The sequence below is a fragment of the Phascolarctos cinereus genome, unplaced genomic scaffold, assembly GCF_003287225.1.
Source record: "Phascolarctos cinereus isolate Bilbo 61053 unplaced genomic scaffold, phaCin_HiC Scaffold_2;HRSCAF=192, whole genome shotgun sequence".
Lineage (NCBI taxonomy): Eukaryota > Metazoa > Chordata > Mammalia > Diprotodontia > Phascolarctidae > Phascolarctos > Phascolarctos cinereus.
The window spans coordinates 211,227,348-211,248,690 of record NW_027555625.1 but is presented as its reverse complement, the minus strand read 5'-3'; the positions used below and the strand labels follow the sequence as shown (position 1 = coordinate 211,248,690).

The following is a 21,343-nucleotide window of genomic DNA, read 5'->3' as shown; positions in this document are numbered from 1 at the left end:
TCATTTTGTCATTTGTCTGTAATATCAAACTCTTTCTGACCCCATTTAGGGTTTTCTTGGCAAAGATATTGGAGTAGCTTGCCATTTTCTTCTCCACTTCATTTTATAGATGTATAAACTGAGGCAAACAAGATTAAGAAACTTTCCCAAGGTCACATAGCTAGTACATTTCTGATGCTGGATTTGAACTCAGGTCTTCCTGAAGCCAGACCTGGCACTCTAGGCTAGGCACCACATAGCTGACCATGTATATAACATAATTATACATAATTATGTTATATATGTATTTGTAATGAGTTTAAAAGATGATGTCTAAATAAAACAAGGCAATGTACAGTCAGAGAAAAGAAAAATCCCAAAGAGCTTCCCATGAGTTATCTAACTGTTGTTTCTATCTGAAAATCATTCTCCACACATAATTTTTTGGGATATTTTCTCCCTTTCATTCTTTGTGCATTCTTTTAATAAATGAAGTTTTAGTCAAAGGAAGAAAATTAGTGAGAAACTTCAAAGAAAATCCATTTCTGAAAGAACATAACGTTTCAGATCATCCTGCACCTTAGAGTGAAGGGGGTGAGGATGGGGTGGCAGAATTGGTGAAAGCAGTGAAGAGATAAAAAAGAGGTTTTTATATACCGAGAATTGAAAATGAGATCTGTAATTAGAACATTTCAATGTGATTATGATGTTCTCACAGCTAAAAACATCAGATTAAGAAATCACATGTATTTTGAAAACTGCTGAGGGAACAAACGATGTTGTAAATCTTTATTGCATCTGTAGGACCAGACTATTTCATCCTCCTGGTGTTTTTAGATGACAAACCCTTAATTCTCTGACCTTTTTTTCTCCTTAACTGAAGGCTTCACATCAGCATTCACAGGGTGAGGCAAAAGTCACTGCACAGTTGAAGACAATCATAACAACATATTCCATTCACAGCTGTTTAGAATAAATTGCTCTCTTCAAGTTTTATATTTTAAATTTTCTGAATTAATAAAAGTACACAACAGGCCACTGTATTCACCTCACTTTATGTAGGTATATCCTATTTAATGTCATGCATTGATTCTACAAAAAGATGACATTAGGAGAAACAAACTCATGGCAGGAAGTTAGCTTCATTGTATTACTGTTTATGCAAACAGTAAATCCACTAATTTTCGGGAGAATTAGCATGTGATCTCGGAATACCAGTTTGGTATCTCATTGACTTTCCATCTGTGTCTTAGTCTTTGGAATCAAATTACGTTATAATAATACTGCATGAGGTTATAGTGGGCTTTAGCTATAATATATCAAAGATGATATTATAAAGTGATATTGGTACAACATTACGGAGGGTGTATACCTATGTTAGGATTCTTAACCTAGGGCTCATCTCCCCACAATGGATCCATGAAGAGATTTCAGGGGATCCATGAACTTAGATGGGAAAAGTCAAATATATAGACTAAAAATTCTTTATTTTCAGTAAGCTCTGACTTTATTTTAGCATTTTCTTCAATTATGAATATAGACATTGAAACATTATTCTGAGAAGGGGTCCTCAGGCTTCACCAAACTATCAGAGAGATCCATAACATTAAAAAAGGTTAAGAACTGCTGGCCTAAAGGTTTGTCTGTCTGCAAAGAGATTACTGATTTGTACAATGATATTAAAAATTCATATGGATGCTGTTTCTTTGTCAATTTTCATATGTCTTCTTTTAAGTCTATGCCAGTTTTGATCCACAGACAAAAACAAAAATAATTCCTTTCACTTCAGATGAGCATGATAGATTTTTACTGCTAAAATGCTTTTAAGACTTAAATGGTTAGACATGAAAAATGTCTGAACCAGATAAATCATAGAGACCATTGTGATAAAAGATGGAAATTTTAAATTGCATGGACTATTTTTGTCTTCACTCTGGCTTTTTCTTCCTTAGCTGTGACATTTCTGGCAGTAAAATATGGTTGTTTTCTTGTATGGTATAGATATGCTACTTTGATGAGATTTGACCCCCCCAGCTATCCCACATACACCAACTTCACCCTCCCTCAGTACCTGCAGAAACATATCTTTAAATTGTCTTTAGTGACCCTAGTTGTAACTGGCCTTACCTCCTTGTTACCTGAAGTGCTCATTCTTTTGGATAGAATTTAATTTGAAACCTCAGGTAAGATTTGAATTTCTTCTCTATTGCCTCTTCTTGGTTGTCAATGAGGACCTTAATTATTTTTGAGTTCTCTGCTTCCAAGAGCCAAGATGGCAGAGTAAAAAGGTAGAAGGGAGGAGAGACTGAAGGAGACGGTGGTCAAAAGTGAAACACTAGTGAGGGGAGAAAAGGAGAAAGGAGAAAAAAAGGATAAATGGGGAAAAAAGGATGGAGAAAAAGACACAGATAGTAATCATAACTGTGAATAACTATGGAAGTTGAATTGCTGTCTTTTTTTTCCTTGTCTTTTGAGTTTTGTTTCCTCTTTCTGATGATTCATTCTATTGATTTTAATTTTTACTTACAATTTCACTAATGTGAAAAATATGTTTAATGGGAATGTAAATGTATAGCCTATATCAGATTGTGTGCTGTCTTGGGGAGGGCAGTGTGGAGGAAGGGGGAGAAAAATTTTAAACTCAAAAGCATATGGAAATAAATATTAATAAATCAAAATAAATTAATAAAATAAAAAATTCTTGAGTTCTACTGTTTTGTTTTGTTTTGCTTTGTTTTTTGGGGTGGTGGTAGGGACAACAAAAATTACTGAAGTTTCATTGTTTAGAATTTTCCTTATCTCATTTCATAAAATGTGATGGAACTAAGCTTTCTTGCTTTGTTTTGTTTTCTTTTATTCACAACTTTTAACTAGACAAGCACTACAGGATTACAACTTGAGCCAATATCCATTAACTACACAGTATGTAATTATTGTTTTAACTATCAACTCCAGTTCCCTGGTGACCCTAATTGCATTGATAACAATGTTGGTACAAAAGGGAATTATATTATCTGAAACTTTAAGGTGTCTTTCGGCTTAATTTGCCCTTCTGATCTTTTATCATCTAATATAACCATAATTTACTAGTAAGGTGCCTTGTGAACACTGGGTACAAATAAGTATTTGTAGAATTAATTTGTAATAATAATACTTCTCATTGGTATTTCATAATTGTAGAGCACTTTACAAATACTGTCTAATTTGATCTTTGCAACATTGCTGTGAAGTAGTGAAGACAGTATTCTATCTATTTAAATGGAAGCTCAGAGGTGAAGAAACTTGTACCAGGTAATAGTTATAGTGAATGGAAAAACCAGAACTAAGAGAATGAGCTCTTAGAATCTGAGTGGGAAGGGCACTCAGACACAATCGATTTCAAAGGCCACCTAGACTGGAAATTCCTTTGTATTATTTCCAAAAGTAAGTGCAAATCTAGTTTTTGCTTAAAGGCCACTAGGGAGCTCTTCAACCAAGAAGACTCAAAGCTTCTGAGCCCTGGGTCAGGGCTCTTTCCACTATAACACATGGAAAGAAGTTGGTGGGAATGAGCACTAGAATGATAAATTTCAAATCAATTCACAAGCATTTATTAAATACCTGCTAACTGCCAGGAATTCTGCCAGCCTCTAGTGACACAGAAATAAAAGAAAACACTTCTCCCCTTAAGGTATTTTATTTATTAACAAGAAACAGAATATATTTTATACTACTAAAGAAATATAAATATGTACACAAAACAAATGCATTTTTATTGGGGTGAAGGGGAAGCAGTAACACCTGTAAGAGGAGGTCAGAAAAGGCCGCCTATAGGAGGAAGATACTGACTCGCATTTTGAAGAACTTAAGGGCAATATATTTTAAGATATACAGTAAAAAAAACCTTCAAAAGCACTTCCAATATGAAATGATAGACTTACTGACAATCCCTTTCAATGACAATGGTAGAATATAGTAATCTTTTTATTTATCACAGTAAATCAGTGAAATATTCTCACCAGATTTTTTTATGTGATTTTCAGCAAAGGGAAATTTTTTTCTGGTCACGGATTCAAGGTTTTTTTTAGAGCCACTGTAAGAATTTTTTGACAAACAGGTAAGGACTTAAAGTAGTATCAAAAGAAGGCAATGGCTATTCTCCAAGGGTTCACATACCAATAGTTACTGCCTCATTTTATTGGCTGGGATCCCAAGACCTTGGCATCCCAAGTGAGTGAATAATGTATATCCCAGAAGAGTTGTGGACCAATACGCTTCCTAACTGGGCATGGGCAGTAATTCTAAGATTCAAAGTCTCTGTTCTGAAAAGTCCTCTACCAGGCTTCCCCAACTAGAAGAGTACATAATTACACTTCAATGAATGGCCAGGCTGTTTTTCCCTACTACTTTGAGGTCTCATAGTAGAGGATCAAATTAAGCCTATAGGCCTAACTGGGCAGTTAGATGGCTCAGTAGATAGAGTGCTAGATCTGGAGTCTGGAAGACCTAAGTTCAAATGCCGCCACAGACATTTACTAGGTATGTGCCCCTGGGTAAGTGACTTAACCTCTGTTTGGCTTAATCCATTGAAGAAAGAATACTATTCCAGTATTCTTGCCAAGAAATCTCCATAGACAGTGAAATCCATGGAGTCATGTAGTTGGAAATGACTGATTAACAACAACAATAATGGCTTAACCTCATCCTTTACTCTGAGATCAGTCTTTTGCCAAGCAAAGGAAATATTGCACCAGAATTTAGAGAGATTTCTCTCTATTCCATGCTGCCAACTCCTAGCTTCTACCCATCTCTGTAAATTTCCTGCTATTACTGACAGTAGGGACCTTCTTGGCTTAACTACTCCATACTAATGGGTCTGCCTAGTCTTCAAATCCCAACCATCCTTAATATCTTCTACCTCATCACCATCCAAGCATAGGTATTAACATAAAATGAGCCTTTCAGTGTTATAATGAAGGGTGATTTATTTTGTGATGCTGGGGCTGCTTATTTTGCATGTTGAATTATTCTTCCTGTGGAGTAATAGGTGAGGTGCTTTTCTTATGTGATTCTGTTTGTATTTGTCTTTTGGTTATAGTAGTGGTGTGCAGAAATGGTGGAGGAAGGAAAGAAGCAAGGAAATAAGTATATATTAGCAAATACTATTTACTATATTCAGTGCTAAGGAATGGAATGAAGAGAGAACTAATATATCCAATCAGAGAAAGAAGTATATAATGATATAGGTGAAATGTGATTTGTCGATGATCAGAAGGTTTCATGATTGCGAGTGAAAGTCAATACTGGAGGCATGAATTAATGAATTCAGTTCAAGAACCTAGGTGGGAAAACTTTCCAACATAGTTTAGCAATTTTTCTATGTAGAAAAATACTTTTCATTTGGAACCCTAAAAGATACAGGCTAGTAGTTGTCATTTCTAACTCATAGAGACTAAGGATGGCAATATACTGTAATGAATAGAGTGCTAGATTTGTAATCAGGTGTGAATTACATTTAAACTTGCCTCTAACACTTCTTTGCATTGAGACTTTGGTCAAAACATTTAAACTTTCTGAGTCTTCCTGACAAGTATGGAAATACTGCTTATAGCACCTACTTTCCAGGCTTGTGAAGATCCAATGATATGTAAAGTGGATTCCTAAGGTTAAAACATTTGATATATGGCAGTTATTTCTTAAGGCCAGATAAAGACTGAGGAAACATTTTGTATAGGATAGTTTAGAAATTTCGTGACCACCAACTCTGGAGTTTGATAGATTTCTTGTATATACTCTTCTAATTACTTTATCTATTCTACTATTTCTGATCGTGTATGTATGTATGTATGTATGTATGTATATGTGTGTGTTTTTTCCTTTTCATTGGATACATAATTTCATTGGTATAGGAGCTTCTTATACTAATTCACAGAAGCAGCATTGTCTCTGAAGATGACAAATCTGAAGAGTTGTCTAGGGTTCTGGGAAGTTACTTGTTAAAGACCACATAGTCATGATGTCTCAGAGGTAGGAAAGATTAGAATCATAAGAAAAGTGAAACATAGGATTATAGGGTCCTCATTTTACAAAAGGCAAAACTATATGCCAGAGATAAAGTAGCATTGGCAAGGCAAGTAGCAAGGATTTCAACCCAGAACCTCTAACCAAATCCAGAACTATTAACCTGAAAATTTAAATGGGTATAAGATGGGAGGCAGTAGGGATAGTGACCTCTCATGGATTTATTTTAAAAAGTATACAGAGCTTCACAATATTTTATAGCATACAAAAGCATTTTAAAATGTACATGTATTGCTCTCTCCCTCATTCTTTCTCTCCTTCTCCTTCTCCCTCTCTCTTTTCCTTCCTCCATATATCAAGTCCTATTTTGCACTTCGTGGTAGAGAGTTTCTATCCTTTCTCACCTCTCTGCTTTTTTGTTTTTCTTTCTTTTTTCTTTTGACTCTCGTATAAGTGGCCAGAGTAATTAGAGGAGATGTACATGCTAGGTAAAAGAAATAAACAAATATTTTCCACCTGGCTGATGGGGAAATCATTCCTTCCTGCTGAACTTCAGAGCCCCCTAGCACGGATTCTACTAGCTGTATTCTCCTGGTGACCCTACCAGAGTAATACCTGACTCCTCAATCATTCAAGCTTGCCCTACCAGTTACTGAATTACAGAGCCTCAAAGGCATTTCAACCAGTTTTGTCAACTCTCATAGAAATGACTTTCTGGTATTGATTCTAGGTAGATCGATACATCCTGTTTCCCTGATTCTCATTTTAAAATTGATCTTTAAATGACGATGTGATATATGTTAGCTATTTCTTTATCAGGCTCCATTCATCTCCATTCACCTTACTCCCCCTTTTCTTTTGTAACTGTGGTGGGGAACATGTTCAAGGATTCTTACAGTGCGAACAGTGAGAGAAAATCAAAAGGCTTCTGCCTTCTACATCACAAATTGTCTATTTACAAAAGAGCAAAGGGACTCCATTTTTGTCACTGCAACAGTAAAACTTTGGTTAACTGCATAAGAGTGATTCAGCTCACTGGCCAAAGGGAAATGAGGTCAGATACGAATTATGGAGGGAGAATCACATTTTAAGTCTTCTGTTGGTTCCTCAGTATAATATTCCAATGAAGCAGAATACCATTCCAGTGCTAGTATCAGGGGGAACAGCGCACAGTCAAAGCCAGCTGATACATTGAGTATATGTTAAAGTGGTCAGCAGGAGAGCTGGGTTCTAGTTCTTGCTCTTCTGGTGATGAATTGTTTGACCTCAGTCAAGTCACTTAATATCTCAGTTTGTTGCAGTAAGAAGAAAGCTGATCATGGAGGCTAAAGGTTTGGGCTTGATTCGTGGCTCTGTCACCTAACACTTACCTGTGCAAGCCTGGATCAATAATTTTGCCTCTGCTGGCACCAGTTTTCTAATCTGTAAAATGAGAAAGTTGGACTAAATGACTATTAATGCCTCTATGAGGCAATTAGGTGGACAAGTAGATTGAATTCTGGGCCTAGAGTCTGAAACACATGAGTTAAAATCCAGCTTCATAAATTTACTACATGTGTGACTCTAAGCAAGTCACCTCTGTCAGCCTCAATTTCCTCAACTTTAAAATAGGAATAAAAATAGCATCTATGTTTCTAAATTGTCATGAGAATCCTCTTTCCTTTTAATTCTAAGCCTATGATCAACCTGGTCAAAGAGAAACAGTGGTAGATTTAGAGATAGAAATGCTGAGTTCAAATCCTGCTCCTCTTGTTTATTTCCTGTGTAATGTTAGGCAAGTCATTTAAACTGTCAGACCTCTATTGCCTTATCTTTAAAATGAGGGAATTTAACTGGATAATCTCTGAGGTTGTTTCCAGATCAAATTTTATATTTTTATGATTTTATCTGGGTCTCATATTCTAGGTGGAAATAAAGGATTGGTAGAGATGAGCTCTAGAATTTCTTCTAGCTCTAAAGTTCTTTGATTAATCACTTTTCAATGTAAAAGAAATATATACTTTTGTAATCCTCGTGGTTCAATTTCATTCAAAAATATAATTATAAAGATCAGAATGTACATCAGCTAAAAATTATAACATTTTTGCCCCCTATCAACTTCCATTCTATTTATTATTTTAATAGCCTAATTGAAGTAGCTGATAACCCTTTACTTTATACTTTGTGCCCTATGTGGCTGTACCTCCTTACTAGAGAAGTGAACTTTTCTTTTTCTTGACTTCATCCTTAGCTCCCCTAATTATTGTCTGGAAATATACATATTAAGTTCATAACTCTCATAAATTTGGAAGGTTTCTCCTTAGAAAATCGTTCAGTCTCATTCATTCAAGTGCCTTGCATATAGATGTTTAATGAAACGTCTGACAAATTGAGTTGATCAAGCAATCATCATGCACTCTTTCTCGAGTATCTTCAACCATTCCTCCCTACCATCTCTTTCTTCTCTGTCTAATAAAAAAGTAAAAAAAAAACTAAAAAACTAAAAACATTAGCAACAAAACTTTTCTTGACTTGTCTAGACGTACCCAAGTATTATTCCATTTCCCATTGCCCTACCCTGTGAAAATTATTGAAAAAAAATGTTTATAATACAATGATTCCATTCTTCACTACCATTTGTCTTTATAATCCTTTGAAATTTTGTTGCCATACATATTATTTAAACTTTATTGAAGTTATTTCACCAAAAGTCATTAAAACCACTAATTACCAAGTCCAATGACCTTCCTTTCAGTCTTCATATTCCTTGTTTTGTCTGCTGCTTCTCATTCTCCATAACTTATCTACTGTTTTTCATATGTTTGACCACTCTCTCCTCCTCAATACCCTTGTCATCCCTTGGTGCCAGAGACCTCACACTCTCTGTGTGTTCTCCTATATGTGTAGTTGTTTTTTTCTAACAACTGATAGAAATTATTTTTTATACCAGTATGGTATACTTTATACTAGTTCTTCATCCTCTTCATGATTTCTTAATTCAAATTTGCATCAAGAATATTTATTTTATCTTCTTATCTTCCTTCTCTTTCCTTCTCTATGAAAGGTCGCTCATTCCTACATCTTCAGCTATCATTTCTATGGTTAATTTATCAAATCTATCCATCAACTACTCCACAGATCCCTTACCTCCATTTCTTACTCTCTATTCCCATTCACACCACCTTCAGCAACTAATCATCTGGAACACTGTACCTTGACTCCAACACGGTGAGGTTATTTTATTCCTCTTCAAGAATGAAAGATAACAACCAACCAACCAACAGTAGTAATATTGGTTTGAGAAATAGCTCCATCATTACAGATGTAAACCTTCTGTCTTTAGAGTAAAATATCTTATACTCTGAATAGAACTGGCTGTTTTTTATTTATCCAAATTTATTCCCCACTATCTTCCTGAACTCCATTCAAATTAGTTAGGTGCGTGCCTTTGACAGTAGCTTCTACTTTGCTCATGCAATTTTCTTCATATTGTACACTACTGTCACACTCCCTATTGATAGCAGATGTCTATATCTTTAAAGCAATGTGGCACAGTAGAATGATGACTCGATCAGCAACATAAGGAGATAGTTTCAAATCCCACTTTGGAATCTACTTCTGTGGCCTTGGGGAAGTCACTTAATTTTGCTGGTCTTCTGTTTCCTTATATGTGAAATGAAGTGGTTCAACTGTTTGATCTCCCAGATCTTTTTCAACTCTAGATGCATGATCCTTTGATCTTTTATCTAATAATCAACTGTTAACCACCTTACAATCTCATATATTATAGCATATCATTATATGACTGTTCAATGTGTTTGTGTTTCTTGTTTTCTTATCTCTTTAGATGCAAGGAGAATGCTGTAGATGTAGGCCTTCTGTATCTAGCAAAATACCTTGAATAAAAATGTCTTAATTAATATTCAGCTGTAAGATATTAAAATTTGGAGCTAAATGGAATGTGAAGCAGCTATTTACTATGTTTATGCAACAAAGTGAAATAGATTATTAAACAGAGATTTGTAACCCTTTTTTGTATCATAACCCCCCTTGGCAGTCTATGGGCCTTTTAACATAACAATGTTTTTAACAAATTAAAAAAAAATACACAGTATTGCAAAGGAAATCAATTATATTGAAATATTTTTAAAAATCACAGTTCTCAGATCATTAAATTAAAATAATTTTCAGTATGATTCTAACCACTTAAATTGTGCCTAAAGTATGCACATAATTAAATTGGGAAGGGTATTTTTGTGTTTCTGTAACATGTAACTAAAATTATCCAATACAACTTCAAGTTATAGAAATGATTATTATCTTCAAAATCAAACCAAAACAGAAAGACTAGAAATCGCACAATCAATACACTATAAATAGCCAACATGTTTTTAAAGAAAGAAAAAGAGAGAAAAAAAGAAGAGAAAGTAGAAAGAGAGTGGGAGAGAGGGAGAGAGGAAAGGAGGAAGGCAGGAAGGAAGGCAGGAAGGAAGGAAGGAAGGAAGGAAGGAAGGCAGGAAGGAAGGAAGGAAGGAAGGAAGGAAGGAAGGAAGGAAGGAAGGAAGGAAGGAAGGAAGGAAGGAAGGAAGGAAGGGAAAGAAGAAGAAAAAATTTCTCCTTCCTAATGACCAATAATACTTTTTTTAAATAAATTTTAGTCACTGGTATTATGAAGCACATCTGTCTAGGAGAAACCTTTTTTTTGGAAGATTTCTTTGAATCCTTAATAAATTCCAGAAGTTCCCTATTCCTCAGACATCAAATACAAACTCTTCCATTTTTCCCTACACTTAACACAATGTCTGTCACTTAGCACATGTTTAATTAATGTTTGTTGATTATATATTGAAAAATAAAATCCTTTATAACCTGACTCCAACATACTTTTCCAGGACTCTTATACATTATCACCAATCATATACCACACTGAATCCCAGCTGGCCTGTTTGCCATTCATCACACAGCATTCTCCTATTCAAGTTATCTTCTATAAGTAGAATGTACTGCTTCCTCATCCTCTTTAGCTCTCAGACTCCTCAGCTCCCTGCAAAGATCAACTCAAAAGTTACCTATTTCATCAAGATTTTCCTGATGCCATTCATATATTAGTTTCTCCAATTTAATGGATTTGTGCTTATTTTCAGCTACACACACACACACACACACACACACACGCACTATCTCCCTTAATAGAATGCAAGCACCTTGATGTCAAAGACTCTTATTTTTGTCTTTGTATCCAGAGAATTAGTACAGTGTCTGGCATATAGTGGAGATTAAATAAATGCATATCAGTTGAGAAAATGAAGGAATCTTAATTCTCTTTGTCATAATCTTGCAATCCTCATTACATGGGCACACACCTTTGGTCTCAAAAGATACTAAGTGGCAGAAATTTGACAAGGAAATATTAACAACTGCTGATTTAACTAGTCTACATTTTATAAGAAATGAGAAATGAAACTCATCTATTAGTATAAACTAAAACCCTCTATATGGCAGGAGAGTCCATGAATTTTTTAATCAGGACCTTAATCACTTTTAAAATCATTTTAATGTAAATTTTTTATCAGTTGACCCAGCATTCAATGAAGCTATATTAAGAAAAAGAGTTATTAATGTTTTCCTAATCACTGGACCATATGGAATTTAAAAGCATTGACAATCCCTAGATTTAATGAAGATAATTGCTCTCTGATTTATTACTTGAAAATAAATACTTTAGTTTTGTTTTTATTCGTCTTAGGGCAAGACAAAATCAAGATTTAATTATGAAAAGATGCAGTGAATATTCACAAGGTCAAGAATAAAGAATGGCATGTTAAGTAAGAGAAAGCTCTTTCAGATCTAATTAACTGAGATTAGAAGCTCAAATTCAAAACCTACACTCCTTTCAATACCTGCCTTTGTCTACCATTATGTTACTAGCTTGGGCATCACTCAGGCAAATTTGCTTACCATAACTCAGTCAGAACATTCTTTCTCCCACACCCTGTTGTCCCAAATTAGTCTATAAACTTATTAAGGGAAGAACTATCTACTTATGTCTTTCTCAGTGGTACCCACTAGTTCTTATTACACAACATGTGCTGGATAAATGTTCACTGGGATTATGCCTGTATGACTCCACAGTGAGTCATTTTTTTAGTCAATTATGTCAAATGCCTGGTGTTTTTTAAACAAAGTAGTTCAACTTGTTTATTAGACCAGATTCACTAGTTGATTTAAATGATGAATAAAGCATTTATTAAGCATGTATGATGCACCAGTCACTGTCTAAGTGCTTGTTGTTCAGCCATTCAGTCATATCTGAGTCTTCATGACCCTAGGGACCATAACATGCTAATACTGTCCATGAAGTTTACTTGGAAAAGATACTACAGAGATTTGCCACTAACTTCTCCAGTGGATTGAGATAAACAGAGCTTAAGTGACTTGTCCAGGGTCAAATAGCTAGTGTCTAAGGCCAGATTTAAACTCAGGTCTCCTTAGCTCCAGGTCCAGTACTCTAACCACTGTGCCATTTAGCTGCCTCCATGTAAAGTGCTAGCAAGACAGGGGGAGGGGGAGGGAGAGACAGAGTACTTCCCTTAAGGAGTATACATGCTACTAAGTAGAGGCAACCCACATAGGTAGCTGATGGCTAAAGAAGGCTATTTTGTTTCCAGAATTCACAGTAATGGTGAGAGTAGCTATGTGGAAATCAATTTCTCTTCCTAGAAGCAATGGTAATAGAAATTTAATTATTATTTCAAAAGTAAGAGGTGAAAAGTGGTTTGTGGGGAGGAGATACCATAGGGGCAGGGGCAAGAAGGGAGGAGAAGATGAAGGAAGGTGAGGGAAAGTAAGCAAATGAAGAGGAAGAAGTATCTATATAGTGCCTACTATGAGCTAAGCACTAAGCTGAGTGCATTAAAAATTATCTCATTTGGGGGGTCTGGAGTGACCTCAAAACCACATGATCCTGTGAGTGAATTTCCAAAGCAGCAGCCACAATGAGTGGGCTGAAATTTAACTCAATATAAACAATCTCTTATAATTCTTCATAGACCTTACAGGCAATTTTTCCTTTAATTGATGTAACATTACCCTTTCTCTCTAAATAATTTACCCATTTTGACCTTACTTTGGTATACAGTGTGAGATGTTGGTCAGTACCTGGTTTCTGCCTGACTGTGTTCCAGTTTCCAAGCAGTTTTTCTCAAGTGGAAAAGTTTTTGCCCCCAAGGCTTGAATCTTTGTGTTTATCAGATGAGATTGTTATAGTCATTTACTAATGTGTATTGTATTTCTAATACATTCTACTAATCAACAAGTTTATTTCTCAGCCAGTATCAGATTGTTTTGATAATTACCACTTCTTAATACAGTTTGAAATCTGTACTGCTAGGCCACATAACTTTACCCCTCCCCCATAGATTCCCTTGGTATTTCTAAATTTTTGTTCTTCTAGATGAACTTTGTTATTATTTGTTTATACTATGCCTAAAGGCCTATGAAGTCATGCGTACCCTTTGACCCAGAAACACCACTACTAGATCTGCATCCCAAACATATGAAGAGAAAAACAAAGGAAAAGGACATATATGTAGAAAGAATTTGAAATTGAGGTGATACCTGTCAACTGGAAAATAGTTGAACAAGTTGTGGCATGTGATTGTGATGGAACACTATTGTGCTATAAAAAATAATGAACAGGATGCTCTCAGAAAAAAAAAAATTACCTTGAAAGATGTGAACCGATACAAAGTAAAATAAGCAGAACCAAGAAAACATTGCATGTAGTAACAGCAATAATGTTAGATAATCAGTGGTGAGTGATTTAACTATTTTCAGCAATACTAGAACAACTATAGAAAACTCTGAAGGACTTATGATGAAAAAATGCTATTTCCAGAGACAGAACTGATATAGTCTGAATGCAGATCAAAGCATACTTAAAAAAAAAGCTTTCATTCTTTTTTCTTTCTTTTTGTGTTTCCTTTCATAGCATGACTAACATGGAAATATGTTTTCAATGATTGCGAATGTATGAACTATATCAAATTGCTTGTTTTCTGCCTTCTCAATGAAGTGTAGGAAAGGAAGGAAGGGAGAAAATTTAGAACTCAAAACTTTAAGAAATGAGTGTTAAAATTGATTTTACACATAATTGGAGAAAATAAAATATTAAATGTTATTGTTTTCTATCTCTAAGAAATAATTCTTTGGTAATTTGATTAGTATGGCACTGAATAGATAAATTAACTTAGGTAGAATTGTCATTTTTATTATAATGATTTAACCTATGCATGAGTAGTTACTATTTCTCCAATTGTTTTAATTTGTCTTTCTGGAATGTGAAAAGTGTTTTGTAATTGTATTCATAGAGTACCTAGGTTTGTCTTGGCAGGTAGATTCTCAAATATTTTACACTGTCTACCATTATTTTAAAAGGAAATTATCTTTCTGTCTCTAGGTACTGGGTTTTGTTGGTAATATATAGAAATGCTGATGATTTATGTGGATTTCTTTTATGTCTTTCAACTTTGCTAGTGTAATTAACTAAATCAACAATTATTTTAGTTGATTTTCTAGGATTCTGTAAGTATACCATCATATCATCTTCAAAGAGTAAAAGTCTTGTTATATCATTGACTATTCTAATTCTTTCAATTTACTTTTCCTGCCCTATGGCTAGACTTTGCATTTTTAATAGAATATTGAACGATAGTGGTGAGAATGGGTATACTCCTTTCACCCCTGATCTTATTAAGAGGGCTTCTAGATTATCCCCAGTACTGATAATGCTTGCTCTTTGTTTTAAAGAGAGACTGCTTATCATTTTAAGAAAACTCCATTTACTCCTAGGCTTTCTAGTGTTTTAATAGGAATAAGTGTATTTTGTCAAAGATTTTTTCTACATCTATTGATATAATATGTTTTTTGTTAATTTTGTTATTGACATGGATAATTATGCTGATAGTTTTCAAAATATTGAACCAGCCTTACATTTATGGTAGACATCCCATCTTGTCATAGTATATAATCATTGTGAAATATTGCTGCAATCTCCTTGTTAGTATTTTATTTAACACTTTCACATCAATATTCATTAGGGAAATTGGTTTGTACTTTTCTTTCTCCATTTTTTTACTCTTCCTGCTTTACATATGAAAACCATATTTGTGTCATGGATAGAATTTGGTTGGACAATTTTACCTATTATATACCTTCCAAGACAAACTGAGGAACTATATGAACAGAATTACAAAACGGTTTTCACACAAATAAAATCAGATCTGACTAATTGGAAAAACATTAGTTCCTCATGGGCAGGCCAAGCTAATATAATAAAAATGACAATTCTACTTAAATTGATTCACTTATTTAATGCCATAACAATCAAGCTACTAAAAATTGTTTTGTAGAACTACACAAAATAATAACAAAATTAACCTGGAAGAAGAAAAGGTCTAGAATGTTAAGTGAATTAATGAAAAGAAATGCAGAAGAAGGTGGCCTAGCCATAGCAATAGATTACTATAGTCATGACTGCTGTGTCTTGTGTACCTAACCTATTCCACTAATCTATCACTTTATTTATTAGATGGTCCCAGACCCCTGACCCCCAGCTAAAGGAGCTTGGAACAGTGCCACTTGAACCCCAAGAGCAAAGCTTAACTTGAAAAGCCATGAAATTAACCAAAATATGAGTAAGAAGCAAAACAAACAAACAAACAAAAAACCAAAACAAAACAAACAAATAAACAAAAACCCTTGACCATAGAGAACATGGTGACAGGGAAGATCAAAACACAAATTCAGAAGAGGACAACAATGTCATAATGCCTACATGGGAAACCTCAAATGTGAATATGAATTGGTCTCAAGCCCAAAAAATCTTGGAAGAGATCAAAAAAAAGATTTTAAAAATCAAATAAGAAAGGTAGAAGAAAAATTTGGAAAAGAAATAAGAGGCACACAAGAGAAAGTCAACAGCTTGGAAAAGGAAAAACAAAAAATTGTCTGAAGAAACAATTCTTTAAAAAATACAGCTGGTTAAACAGGGAAAACATCCACTGAAGAAAACAACTCCTTTAAACATAGAATTGGTTAAATGGAAATGGAGGTACAAAAGCTAGAAGAGAAAATAATTTCTTAAAAATAAGAATTGTGTAAATGAAAGCAAATGACTCTATGAGACATTGAAGATCAGTAAAACAAAGTCAAAATAATGAAAAATATAGAATAAAATACAAAATTCCTCATTGGAAAAACAACTGACAAGGAAAATAGATCCAATAGAGATAATTTAAGAATTATTGGACTGCCTGAAATCTGGGATTAAAAAAAAGAGCCTGGACAGCATATTTCAAGAAATTATCAAGGAAAACTGCCCTAGAATCCTAGAACCAGAGGGTAAAATAGTCATTGAAAGAATCCACTCTTCACCTCCTGAGAAAAAGATCCCCAAATGGAAAGTCCAAGGAATATTGTAGCCAAATTCCAGAATTATCAGGTCAAGGAGAAAATACTGCAAGCAGCCAGAAAGAAACAACTCAAATATCATGGAACCACAATCAGGATTACACAGGATTTAGCAGCTTCTACATTAAAGAATCAGAGGTTTGGAAAATCATATTCCAGAAGGCAATGGAGCTGGATTACAACCAAAAATCAACTAGCCAGCAAAATCAAACACTTTTTCAAGGGAAAAGATGTATATTCAATGAAATATGAGACTTTCAATAATTCTTGATGAAAAGACCAGTGATAAACAGATAATTCAATCTTCAAATACAACATTCAAGAGAAGCATAAAAAGGTAAACAGAAAAGAAAAAAAATAAGTTTTTCAATAAGGGAAACCTCAAACTGTATACATGCCCATAAAGGAAGATGATACTTATAACTCTTGAGAATTATATCTTTATTAGGGCAATTATAAGGGTTACACATAGAAAAAGAGTATGGGTATAAGTTGATTTTGATGTAATGACATTAGAAAAAATTAAGTGGTAAAAAAAGGATTTTGCTGGGAGAAGAGTAAAGGGGAGGTAAAATAATGTAAATTACATCACGTGAAGAGGCAGAAAAGACCTATTACAATAGAAGGAAGGAAAGGAGTGTGGTAAACATTGTTCAAATTTACTCTCATCAGATTCAGCTTAAAGAGAGAGAAACATACATGCTCAAGTAGATATAGAAATTTATTTTACCCTATAGGAAAGGAGGATGAGAAAAAGGAAAGAAAAGGGAAGGGTAGATACAAGGGAGGCCAGAAATAGTAGGGGAAAGGGGAAAGAAAAGGGAAGGCGGCTGATACATGGGAGGGCAGATTGAGAGAGGCAGTGGTCAAATGCAAAACTCTAGTGAGAAGAGAAAGGGGAAAAGGAGAGAGAAAAGTATGAAAAGGAAGGGAAATAGGATGGAAGGTAATATACAGTTAGTAATCATAACAGTGAATGGGAATAGGATGAACTCTCCCATAAAACAGAAGTGGATAGTAGAGTGGATTAAAAACCAGAATCCTACAATATGCTGTTTACAAAAGGGAAAAAAAAAACATTTGAAGCAGAGAGATATACACAAAGTAAAGGTGAAAGCCTGGAGTAGAATGTTTTGTTTTTGGTTTTCAGCTGTTTGTTTCTTTGTTTTGTTTTGTTTTGTTTTTGCTTCAGCTGAAGTTAAAAAAAAAATCAGGGGTAGCAATCCTGATCTCAGACAAAGCAAAGGCAAAAATAGACCTATAAAAGAGATAAGGAAGGAAACTACATCCTGCTAAAAGGAACCATAGACAATGAAGTAATACCACTACTGAACTTATAAGCACCAAGTGGTATAACATCCAAATTCTTAGAGGAGAAGTTCAATGAGTTACAAAAAGAAATAGCAAAACTATACTAGTGGGGGACCTTAACTCCCCCTCCTCAGAACTAGATAAATCTGACCATAAAATAAACAAAAAAGAAGTTAAGGAGTTGAGTAGAATTTTAGAAAAGTTAGATATGGTAGAACTCTGGAGAAAACTGAATGGAGATAAAGAAGATTATAACTTTTCCTTGGTGATACATGGCAACTACACAAAAACCACAAAAAAGCAAAACATATTAAATGTGTCCTTTTCAGATCATGATGCAATAAATATGTGTAATGAAGGGCCAGGGAAGACTGGCTAAAATGACAGAAAAGGAAAATAATGGGTATTGGAGAAGATATAAGAAAATTGGAATACTAATATATTGTTGGTGGAGTTGTGAACTGATCAAATCATTCCAGAGTGTAATTTGGTACTATGTCCAAAGGGCTTTAAATTGTGCATACTCTTTGATCCAGCAATACCATTACTAGGTCTGTATCCTGAAGAAATCACAAAAAAGGGAAAAAGGACTCACATGTATAAAAATATTTATAGCAGCTCTTTTTGTGGTGGCAAAGAATTGGAAATTGAGGGGATGTCCATCAATTGGGGAATGGCTGAACAACTTGTGGAATATAAGTGTAATGGAAATACTATTGTGCTATAGGAAATGAAGAACAGATTTCAGGAAAACCTGGGAGAAATTATATGAACTCATGCTGAATGAAGTAAGTAGAAACAGGATAACACCGTGCACAGTTACAGGAACATTGTGCAATGTTCAACTTTGACAAACATGGCTCTTTTCAGCAAAACAGTAATCTAAGACAATTCTGAAAGACTCATGATGGAAAATACTGTCTACATCCAGAGAAAGAACTATGGAGTGTGAATGCAGATTGAAGCATACTTTTTTCACATTTTTTTCTTTTGTTTTTTTTCCCTTTTGTTCAGATTATTCTTTCACAATAAGACTAATGTGGAAATATGCTTAATATGGTTGTACATGTATAACCCATATCAGATTTCCATTTTAGAGAGCAAGAAGATAGGGAGGGAGGAAAGGGAAAGAGGGTGGGAGAAAAAAAATTGGGACTCAAAACCTGACAAAGGTAAATGTTGCAAATTTCTTTACATGTAATTAGGGAAAAAAAATAAAATACCATTATAAAAATAATACAGTATAAAAATGTTGGTTCTATGACATTTTGCCCATATATGTTTATTACTGATATTAATTAATTTTCTATTGTAACTTTTAGCAAAATGTAGCTTTCCTACCTTTCTCTTTTAAGTATATCTATTCGTTTGCTTTTTCTGATATTTCGATTGCGACCCTTCCTTTTTTCTTCAGCGGAACCAAAATAGATTCTTCTTCTGCCCCTTATTTTAATTCTCTGTGCATCTCTCTGTTTCAAGTGTTTTTCTTGTAATGGACATATTGTTGCATTCTGGTTTCTAACCCATTCTGCTATCTACTTCTATCTTAAGAGTGAGTTCATCTCATTCACTGTGATAATTACCAAGTGTGCATTGATTTCCATTTTATTTTCTTCATTTCATCCTGTTCCTCCTCTAAATTCTGTTTTGTTTCTGACCACTTTCTTCTTTTATCTGCCCTCCCTTTTATCACTTCCTCTCTTTCTTTTATCCCCTTCCCCTCCTACTTCTCTGTTAGATAAGAGATATTTCTATTACAAATTGAGTGTGTGTGTATGTATATGTATATATGTATTTGTGTATATATGCATACACACACACATATAAAACATATACATATGTATGTTCCCACTTCAAAGCAATCTAAATGAGTCAGGTTCAAACATTGCCATCACCCCTTTCCCCCTCTACTTTAAAAGCTCTTCCTTACATTCCTCTTTTATATGAAAAAAGTCCCCCATTCTTCCTTTCCCTTCAACCGTCTTCTAGTTCATCCTTCTTTTTCAACTATTCTTTTTTTTACATCATCTCAACGTATTTGACTTTCTCACCCTCTTTCTGTGTAGAATAATTCTAACTACCTTATTAATGATGCAATTACTAGAAGTTACATCTAACATCTTGTCATACAGAAATGTACAGTTAAACTCCTTTGAGTCCCTTATGATTTCTCTTTTATGTTTTTTTTATTTTTCTCTTGAGTCTTGTATTTGAAAGTCAAATTTTTTATTCAGCCCTGATCTGTTCCTCAGAAATGTTTGAAAGTCTCCTATTTGATTAAATATCAATTTTTCTTTTGAAGGATAATACTCAGTTTTGCTGGATAAGTTATTTTTGGTTGTAATCCCATTTATTTTGTTTTTCAGAATATTATTGTCCAAGTTCTCCTCTCATTTAAGGTTGCAGATGCTAAATCTTGGTTGACCTTTCCATGGTATTTAAATGGTTTCTTTCTGACTGCTTGAATTTGGCTATAATATTCCTTGGAGTTTTCATTTTGGGATCTCTTTCAGGTAGTGATTGGTAGACTCTTTCTATTTCTATTTTACCTTATAATTCTGGGAAAATGGCATAGTTTTTTCTTGGTAATTTCTTGAAATATTATTTCTACTTTCCTTCTTTGACCATAGCTTTCAGGTAGTCTAATAAATTTTAAATTATATCATTTTGCTCTATTTTCCAGGTCAGTTGTTTTTCCTATTTTTTTCATACTTTTTAACTTTTTTATTTCATTATTTGTTGATGTCTCAGGAGTCATTTTCCTCCACTTGCCCAATTCTAATTTTTTTTGGGGGGGTTCCCAAGTTGATTGGAAAGAAAGCAGAAGTAAATAGTAAACAGCTCCTCTTGGTGTTTTGAAGTTCATCCCAACAGTGGGCTGGGTAACTGGCAGGTTGGACAAACTACCAAAGTCCAAGAGTTCCAACATTTCTTTGGTATCAGGGTCCACTTCAATGATTTCTTGATCCAAAGCAGACACCTCAGGGACATAGTTGTCCATCATTCCTCTTTCCTCGTCCTGCAGTTTGATGGAGATACCTCTCACAGGGCCTCTCTGGATCCCTTCATCAGATTAGTAACATAGCCTGCAATCTTGTTGTGGAACTTCTTGCTGGAATGATGGCGATCTCTTCGCACACGTGCTTGTTGGTGTGGAAGTCATTACTCAGGTGGGTGTAGTGCTTCTCAATGATGACTCACGCCGCCTTCTTCACAGTGTTGGTCTGAATGTGACCCATACTGGCTCCGGAGGGTGAAGGGCCCAATTCTAATTTTTGAGGAATTATTTTCTTCAGGAGCCTTTTTTAAAATTTTCTTTTCTTTTTTATTTTAGACTTGAATACTTAAAACTTAAATACACAATAAGAATAAGAAAAGAAAAGGAAAGATATTATAAACTTAAATATCAAAGAAAAAAGAAAAAATGTTTTCTGCTTGGCAGTAAGTAGTAGAGGATTCCAAACATATGGCAATAACTTTCCATTTCAATTAAGTCTATATATTAGATACAGTGTTGAAAGCTGTCCATCTTTTCTTTGCTTCCTTGTAAGTTTTATCTTATTCTCTGCCTTACACTTCTTACTTTTTTCTTTCCCTCCCCCTC

At 34.4% G+C, this 21,343-nt stretch overlaps 1 pseudogene; it reads right to left on the bottom strand.

Annotated features, from left to right (window-relative positions):
* Nucleotides 1-20,978, bottom strand: part of LOC110198194 (small ribosomal subunit protein eS17 pseudogene) — an 88,953-nt pseudogene extending 67,975 nt beyond the window's left edge.
* Nucleotides 20,979-21,343: the final 365 nt, after the last annotated feature.